The sequence below is a fragment of the Acanthopagrus latus genome, chromosome 4, assembly GCF_904848185.1.
Source record: "Acanthopagrus latus isolate v.2019 chromosome 4, fAcaLat1.1, whole genome shotgun sequence".
In the NCBI taxonomy this organism is placed as follows: domain Eukaryota; kingdom Metazoa; phylum Chordata; class Actinopteri; order Spariformes; family Sparidae; genus Acanthopagrus; species Acanthopagrus latus.
In genome coordinates, this window is record NC_051042.1 from 3,079,674 (window position 1) to 3,089,198 (window position 9,525).

General features: G+C 40.5%; 1 long non-coding RNA gene across 1 annotated transcript; it reads left to right on the forward strand.

Moving 5' to 3' along the window:
* The first annotated feature begins 6,453 nt into the window (after window positions 1-6,453).
* LOC119018368 lies at window positions 6,454-9,234 on the forward strand. The gene is made up of 3 exons (XR_005074731.1): window positions 6,454-6,741; window positions 6,836-6,933; window positions 9,155-9,234. It is a non-coding gene; the product is annotated as an uncharacterized LOC119018368 (long non-coding RNA).
* The last annotated feature ends 291 nt before the right edge of the window (window positions 9,235-9,525 follow it).

The following is a 9,525-nucleotide window of genomic DNA, read 5'->3' on the forward strand; positions in this document are numbered from 1 at the left end:
CAAAATGGACCCTTAAACAGGATTTAGGGTTTTATAGGGGGTGCTCCTGCTGAGCAGCATAGAGACGGACTCTGCTGACAGGTCGTCTGGAGACAAACGCTGAAGCTGATCCATCGACACTGAATAATGGAACAACTGCTGGGACATGGTGTGTTAGCAGCTGTGGGATTATACTGGGACATTTTGGGATTCACAGCTGGAAGCTACTGTCATATGAAACTCAGCTGGGCTGGATGTCTCAAACAAAAACTTGGTGAGGCAACAAGTCTGTCAGGAATTCAGTGTCAATTACAGAATGCTTGTGTCTCTGCTTGTGGATCATGTCTATTTAATTCAGATTTAAAGTGATTTTTCCCGTTAACCTCTGCCACCCACGCTCTGCTTCAAATATAAGGACTGACCACATTAATACCGCCTGAAACAGGCATGCCAGAGACAGACTTGTTGTGCTAAAGCGATGCAGTTTGTTGGGAAACAGCGGCAGCAGAACTGGCATATGGTTGAACTGGGCAGAGCATATGTCCCCAGTATTCATGCTCGAGTCTATCTCCACAAACACGACGGACCCAGGCCAACATCCCCGGGCAAAGAGTCTGCTCCTTGTGCCTTTCAAACAACTCCCAAGTGTTAAGAGTGTGCAGTGCAGAAACAGATTACACACTGAGAATAATGCAGAAGTAATATAAAGCATGTAGTGAATTACATTACCCTTAAAATGTAACATGGAATGAAAGTCATGAACACTCCACTGTGTGTATGTCCGCCCTACATTACTCACTAGAATTGCTGGTGTTACTGCAGGGCTCTTTTATTCTGCTGACAACATCCTCCTGTGATCTAAATATATAGTCGGCCTGTAGGGAATATGTTTTGAACTGCCTTTGAATTCTACAGGATACGTTGATCTTTTAAGGGAGAGTTTAAGAGCAATCTCTGGAATGTATCCACACATGAGGGATGGGCTCATATCACCCATCTGTTTTCCACTGATGATTAAGAGCATTTATAACCCTGTGAAGATATATGAGAGGGCTGTAGTTACAGTATATTAGCTACATTATCTATTAGTTACATTAGGAAGTTGTGCTTGTGTTAATGTCCTCATTACTAATACTGAGCTGCTGATGGACTTTTTCCTTCTGCATTAGCAACTTTTATTCACATGCAAGATTTCTCAATTATGAAAATTATCATTTTACTATATCAATTATAAAAGACCAAAGGAGCAATAGTTAGAATTTAGAATTTAAAACAGCTCAATCATTTTGATTTTCAGCAAAGGAAAAAGAGATAGAGGGCAGTAATGTGACGAAATTTTAACGAGCCACCACAGGTCGCTAGGATGTAGAAGTAGCAACAGTAACAAGATATGCAGTAGAATATCCAAATAAAAGGGGCAATATGTCAGAGTTGTAGTTGGCGACATTCGGAAATCAGCTCAAATTATCAACAGAATGTGTATAAAAACTGTTTATCTATGTATTGCGTTGCAGAGATATCTACTGAAGTTAGCATGCTAACCAGCTAGCCCCGCCACCCTGGTCCCTGAACTTCCAGTCAGAGCAGCTAGCAGCAAGGCTAACTGAACTAACGAGCTATAGGCAGCTACATTCAGATGAAGCTAGCGGTTACTCTGGTGATATGCTGCCCACTATAGGTTTGGGGTTTGACAGGCGGCCAATTCTTACATAATGCTGATACTGCTAATACTGTAATAAGTATATAAGATAATGTAATGTAATACAACAAAATAAATTCTAAATTGCTACAGTGTAGTAGCAATGGTTATAACACATACAGTCGAATGTCCCAATTAAAGGGGCACTATCTAGAAACTTTAATGGAAAAACATTCAGACAGAATGTGGATAAACAGCTGTCTTGACGTTTGACAACTGCGTATTGTGGTGAAGAGAAATTTTCTGAAGTTAGTATGCTAACCAACCAGCCCAGGCCCGTCCTGGTCCCTGAGCTAACTAGCTAAGGGCGGCTACAGTTAGCAGCAGCTGGTGGTTACTCTCTTAATATGTTGCACCTTATTTTGAGTATGGAGCTTAGAGTATGAACTTGACATAATACTTACATCATGCACCTTTAATACTGCCAAAATGATATCAGATGATGTAATAAAATTGTGAGTTGCCATTAAACAAAAGTATGACAAACATGCAGCAGCAGGAGATAAAATATACAGTATGTATTAATGTAATTAGCCTTCTCTGAATTCAAAGCATATCCTCAAGCTCAAACTGTATGAATAATCATATTATCTGCTATGGAGAGTCATAAGCTCATCCTGTGTGTTTGGAAGTACAGACATGCCCTACAGGTTTAGTTCTACACATTTTGATACACACTGCATCCACTCTCACTAATTTATCACTGTATTTTCATACTGACTGTAACTTCGAACAAAACTAGATAATCTGATGTAGAAAGAGATGCAGCAGTTGGTAAAGTTTGATGAAACAAAACTCTCCACCACTGTTTATTGTGTGTATGTGTACTTGTACAATCTAAAATAAAAATCTGAATAATGTCCTCGGCTGGGATGTTATCACTCTGTAATTCCTATTTCATTTCAGTCAGATATATTTACAGGTATTTTTCTAAAGAGTCTGTTTCTCCTGCACTGAGGAAACTTTGTTCTCATCACCAAGGTGAAAGTGAAGGAATTCTGACTGTTCCGACGTGGAGAGTCTCTCTTAACGAGGTTTTTGAGACACCTTGACAGTTAACTGTACCTTTACTTCTTGCTGCTTTCTGCTTTCCGTGGGATCACTCTCTGTCTACCTAATGCATCTGAGCAGACATAATCTGTTCTGAGAATATTATTTCTCTTCGTGCCCTTTTTTTCTGTTTGACTCATTTTCTTGTTTAATTGGTTATTACAGCAATATTTTGTTCAGCAGCAGTGTTTTGGAGATTAAAAGAAAATCAATAATTAATGCACATCTATAAAAGTGTGTTTTGAGAGGAGATTTAAAAATGGAAACTGATCCGGCTACCCTCATTTCTTCAGGCAGTTCATTGCACAGCTGCAGTGGTTGTCTCCTGAGGATTTGTTGACCCATACTCATTCTGGAGCCTTTTGAGCTGAAGAATGCAGTTTGCCAGCATGCTTTATGTGTGAAATCTATTGAAAAAGCATGTGTGTAGAATGTGTGACAGTGGCAGAATTGGTGTGACATTTTCCATCATTAAAGATAGAAATCAGGCTCCAGCCTCCAGCTCGTGTTTGCCCAGACAGGTGAGCAGAGCATTGCACCGCTGTTCTAAAGATAACCAGGTCTCTTCTGTTTTCCTCAGAGCAGCAACTAACAACAACACAAAATGTCAAATCTAAGTTTATTCATTCATTAGGCCTGACGGAGATGTGAAAGTAGATAGAAATGGTGCCAGGCTGCCAGCCTGGCTGCATCACCAGTCAGCTTTCATTTTCCCAGGAGGTTTCGTGCCCGGTGGCAGACACATTTGCAGGATGAATGTAAGGTTTTTACTGAACCAATCTACACTTTGTCTTTAGCCATTACACTGTACAATAAACATTTACATAATCCAAACTGGCAATAGAGAAGTTCCCTGCGTTTATGCAAGAAACTTGTCTATTGCCACTTTGGATTATTGTCATCCCACTGGCCAGGGTAAAGTGTTGACAGGTAAGGTTTCTATACACCACTGACACGTTAACATTTGAATAAATCACAGGCCGGGTGTTCACACTTCATGTTTATGACCTGAATTTCATGAGAACGTTGCCAAACCAGTTGCCAACACAGGTTTTTTTAAGACAGGATTTTTTCCCAACCTCAACCAAGTGGGTTCAGCCGCTGACTCTGACCTCTGATTTATGTGTGTTCACTTCCTAAAAGTAATGTGGCATTTGCTGTTTAAGTTATTTAGATATAGACATCAATTTGCTTTATATTGAGAGGAGGAGAAAATACAACAATGAGACTGAGAGTTGTGTCATCCTTATGAGGCATCATGTCGAAAAGAACAGGGGCTCAAGTGGTGAACACAGAAGTCAAAGACAACTTTAATGAACCAGAATTAACTGCAGGACAAACTTTCCAATTTGAAGATGAATAATTAAAGATCATATATGAAAAGATTTAACCTATTTAAAATGGACCTTTAGAGCACTTTATGCATTAGTTATGCCATAAACCTGCTCCCTGCGCCCTTCAGATATTACTGACATAAGGCATTCTCCTGGCCTGCAGGTTGTGTTAATATCTCATCAGAGCTGCTTTGGTTGTGGCTGTACGGACTCCACTACATAAAGAAAAATGCTTCATTTCAATTCAAAATAAGATGTTTGAGGACTTACATTCTTTTCTGAAACTAGAAAAACTTATATTGATTTAAGTAAATTTAAACAAAATCTCTATATACATACACGTTTGGAGTAAATATTTAAAAACACATCACAATCAAAATGCAACTCAAACACCAGGAACACTGTCTGCCATTGCTTATATCTAGTTATTGAATTATAAATGAGTGAGGTGTAGGCTCTCTGTGTCTTTATGTTAACCCCGTAACAATAAATAAAAGCAAAATGCAGTAAATAAGGCCGGAAGATTTTGTTGCTTTTTCTCTGCTCATTAATCTGCACAATGGTCCCTTCAGCTGGAGCTGTTTCCTAACAAGAGGACTCGTGCCTCGATCTAACACCTTTTCCTCCCGACTAGAAGAGGAGAGCTGCTTCTCCTCTGTATGTTGGTTCCAGTCAGCAGGTTCACGTGGACGCCATCCAGCTTCCCTGCAGTCTGCAGGGGAACAGAAGGTCTCTGCAGTAATCTGTTGCCATTTCCTTCACAATCCAGCAATTAACATCACCCTGTGACAAAACAAAGATTTCTCTCAATGTAGTCTAATTAGGAAGTGATTCGTTTTGTTCAAAAACACCCGCACAGGCCCCCGTGGGGATTCAAATGATATGTAACTGAAGTTTAATGGGTCTCAGTTGCAATAACAAGCAGCAATGAATATTAATATTTTCTAAAGACAATAGCACTCTGTATGGGTTTAAAACCCTCAGAGTTGCTTCAGTGTAACAAACCAAAGGCTGAAAAAAGGCATCTGCTACCAACAGTGTGACCTGCTGAGCGGGAGCACGAGCACACAAGTTTATTCAGAGTCAGTGTCACAGTTCAGCCAGACTGAATGCAAAAACAGATGGTGCACTTACGAGCAGAGGCGACACAGAGAGACACAGATAAGCCACTGCAGCAGCCGCGCTCTCAGATTCTTGAGAACGGACTGTAATTATTTGAGGAGGGTACGCTGAGATCCATGCTGTTTGTCAGCACTGCCTCACCTAATCCTCATACACTTCCACATAGTCATGCTGGTAGGTGTCTAGTACAACCCCAGGCTGCTACTGTCAGCCAGAGAGCAGTGTAAGTGGGGAAACATGCTGTCATTTGCCTTGCTCAAGGGCAGGGAACATTACTGAAAGGAGGAGGAGTGTTTACTTCCCAATTTTCTACAAACTAGACGGGATTCACACCAGTTTATGTCTCCTGCTCCAATTTCTAAATGAGTGACTCCCAACCGAGTGTACATACTACCTCTGGTATAAGTTGCTGTGGGGTACTTGAAGATTAGAGTAGGTCTAATTTGACAAAATATAAATCACTGAGCTTTTTACAAAAATATTCAAGTCAAGAAAAGGTGGTTTAATTATATCAAAGTTATCGAAAGGTAATGGATTGTAATTTGTACAAAAATCTTGCGAGGTGTGTTGCCAGTGCTGTGGTTGAATCTCCCTACAATATATAGAGACGTATATACGTATATTATCAATATATTAGTGAAGGCGTTTGTACTTTTACCTTTACTTTTCATTTTACGTGTCCTTTGACAGTGATGTCAGTGGAGCTGTGAGGACACGGTGCAGTTCTCAGCTGCTCCAGCAGTCCTGACGAACTTCCACTTTGGAAAAAACAAAACTGAATGTACTGTAATTCAAAAAGCCTTTACTATGTTAAAAATGCACCTGTCTGAGAGAATACATTCAGATTATATAGATTCCCACAAGTTAGCAGAGGACCAAGATGTACAGCAGGAAATAATATCATCATTATTCATTTTAACCCTCTTTGAGTGACCTGGAGGCCTTGTCAGCATTTTGTTACCAGGCAAAACTTCAATTACTTTTCACTACTTCATCACTTGAAATGTGGCAGACGGTCGTGTTTTTCTATATTTTCTTCAGTATCTATCAGAGCTACTGGTGTAACAAAAAAAACCCTCAGCCACTTATTGAACTCAAAACAAATAGGGGTCAGCATGTCATCAGAATAACCACTAACTGCTGCCAACTGTACATGTCATTAGCGTGTTAGCTCAGTTAGCTGTGTAGCTAGGGGTCCAGGCTGGGAGTGTGGAGCAGCTGTCAGCTGTTGGTGCTTACACCACTAACACAGGAGCTTTGGACCCGGACGCAAAACAAATCAGATCAGAACAGCTGATCCTCCACATTCTGGTGCTGAAGATTCCAACCAAAATTCTTAAATATTGCACTGTAATACTGTAAGTAACCTTCACTTTAAAATGAATGAATGACCACATTTGGAACATGTAAAAGGAGAGGTTAAAACAAAGATTTGGAGCCACTGTTGTAGATTTCTCCGTTCGGCCCTAAATGCACTCCATGTTGGCCACATCACTGGAACACTGAGCTGCAGCGGACAGGCTGCCGAGAAGTTTCAAAGGGCCATTTTTTATAAAGGTATTTTTTCTCTATCCTCACCACCTCCTGCCAGGCAGAACCACCTTCCATGTACTGAACTCAATTAAACTCTGCTACTGACCCATTTCCCTAGCAATGAGCTCGGGGAAGTATCTGACAAACGCAAGTTCATGTCTGCCTGTGCCCGGAGGATTGTGGCTTCAAGGAACACTCCAGCTTCAAAACTGCGAGGTAAAGATAATCACATGCAAATTTCTTACTATACAACAAGCTCAAAGAGACAGTGAGAAGCAGAGCAGGGAGAGGCACACTTTGAGTATTAACATGCCTTTGTTTTTCTATGATATACTACAGTGACTTCAGTCAAAACTGCAGGCTAATCGCTACTGGTTAAACAGTTGGTTAAATCAAACACTCAGCATGCGGAATGATTACTAACACAATAACACCAATGTATTGTCTGCTTGTACAGTGAGAGGCAGGCCTCAAAGAGAACCTATTAGCAGATGAAGTGGTAACGATTTAAGGACACAAGTCCATTAAAAGCCATTTTCTTTTAAGAGTCGAAGGGAAAGCTCACGGGTCCGCGGAGTCCAGTTCTGCTCCTATCAGCTCCAGTGTGGAAAAACAAGAGCGCTGGGCCGCTGGGACATTCCTGCGAGCATTATCAGCCCTCCTTAACTATTCTAAACTGACATCAATTGCTGTGCCGGCTCGATCCCAGTGGACCTTGTTAGCTCCATTTAATGGCAAAATGAGCCAACTTCTAAGTCCTGCTCTGGTACCGAGAGCTGCGAGTCCTGGCTGCACTGTTGTATTAGATGGTGAATGTAAAAAGATATCACACTAATTACTGAAGGGACACAGGTTTGGGAAGGCTAAACATTTTCACATTTGTCAGCACATGGAGCCAGTTTGTCTTGGCAGTCACAGAAAGACATTTCCATAAAGACGGCATAGCTATTGCTTTAAAAACATATGAGCGGCGTCTGGCATCGTTTCAGCAGATAGTACCCAGATTATATCTACGGTGTCAATTAAATGGACTGTCTAAATGGCATGACCTCTGACCTGATAATCAGCTTGTATAAGTAATGATAAAGGAATTAAAGCAAATTGTTCTGGTGCATATTTAATAAATTATACGTTTTTTTAATAGACTGTAGCAGTCCTATTTCTGCAATCATCCTGCATCAAATATTTCAATAATGTTCGAATTAGCTTATGATGATGAAACAAAATTACTCATCCCCAACAATTAGCAAGTTACAAAGCTCTTCTTGTGATGGGCAAAAAAGGCAGCAAAACCAAAGACCTGACTCTCTGAACAATCAGCAGCCGTTCATCAACAGTTCATCAGCCTGTACACTACTTCAGTCTTACTTATATACATACTTTATTACACCATTGAAAAGCAGCTTATTTGCCAGCTCTCCCATGCTAACAAAAACTATTTCATTGTATCTTCCCTCACCTGCTTTAAATTGAACCCAGTATCTGAGCCTATCTCTCAAAATAATGAGCCATGATGTAAATACGCTCAAAACTCTTACTAGTGAAAACATTCTCACAAACAATAGCAAAAAATGTATAAAAAATTTGAACAGTTTGCTTTGAAACTCTCAAACCAACCCCACAGGGAACTCTTATGAATCTTACAAAGTTGTTTTCTCATGATAAATTAACTCGTTATCTTAATTAATCATCCTCATGTGATTCTAAGATAATGAGATACATTAACCTGTTATCACGACAAAACACCTTTGTTTTCCCAATTACTAAATAATTAACTAGTGATCTCGAGATAATGGCATTAGAGGAATGTAACTGTGTGAATGACCATTCTCAGTTTCTGTGAATATCAGTTATTTTATCCTTAGTTTGCTAACATTAACCATCATAAGCATACAGAGTCATACAGAACAAATATGTCCCCTTTTTTTCAGTCCATCTGGGGTTTTCTGGCCTGGCTGTGACAATGACGAGCGATGCACCTTGTGCCAAAACGCTGGGCATATTGTGACTAATATGCATGTCTAAAGGGGTGCCAAGAGAATATGATCTACGTTAAAAGAGAGAAATGTTTGCCGGGCTCAGTGCCATGAAAAAACTTTTGCAGGCAATGTGTCTGTTTGGGATTCCATCACTATTCTGAGTATTTACCTGACACGAGATGACATAATTCAACCTGATGTCTGAGTGCGACACTCTGGGCAGTGTGTGGTTTCTGGACGTATTCCTAAATGTGCAGAAGTGTCGGGTTCATGTGTGATAGTTTTCTGTTCCACTGTAGTTTTCAGCACCTTTAGCTCTATAAAGCTATCACTACCCACTCTGCTATGAGACAGAGACAAAGTTGGAGATGGGTGAGGATATAATGAAGATCTAAGAAAGAGAACTCATCGCTGCCCTTTCAGAGGCTGGCTGACATTTCCTCCATCTTGCCAATCAGATCACCAGAAATGACTTTGGGGGGTGGAGGTTCCAGCATTTTTGTCAGCTTTAGTTTGAAGGATGCAGCCCCCCCTTCTCAACCTGCTGCCTTTCCTGAAGTTTGATCAGGTGGTTTGTCTTCACAAAGTAGGTGTGTGAACTTTACAGGGAACTATTTATCCTAAAACTCTTCTATTACAGCTCTTTTGTACAGCTGGCATTTAAGGCAGTCAAAGTATCAACCTCGCTTAACTCTCTCCTCCTTTAGCAGCGGCTGTTGATGTGTCCTTGAGCAAGAAAACAAAGCTGACAGTTGCACTTGCAGTTGTTTTAACACTGATTATACTGGGCAGCTCCTAGTTTTATTTTAAATGTGGGAGAAAATAGGAA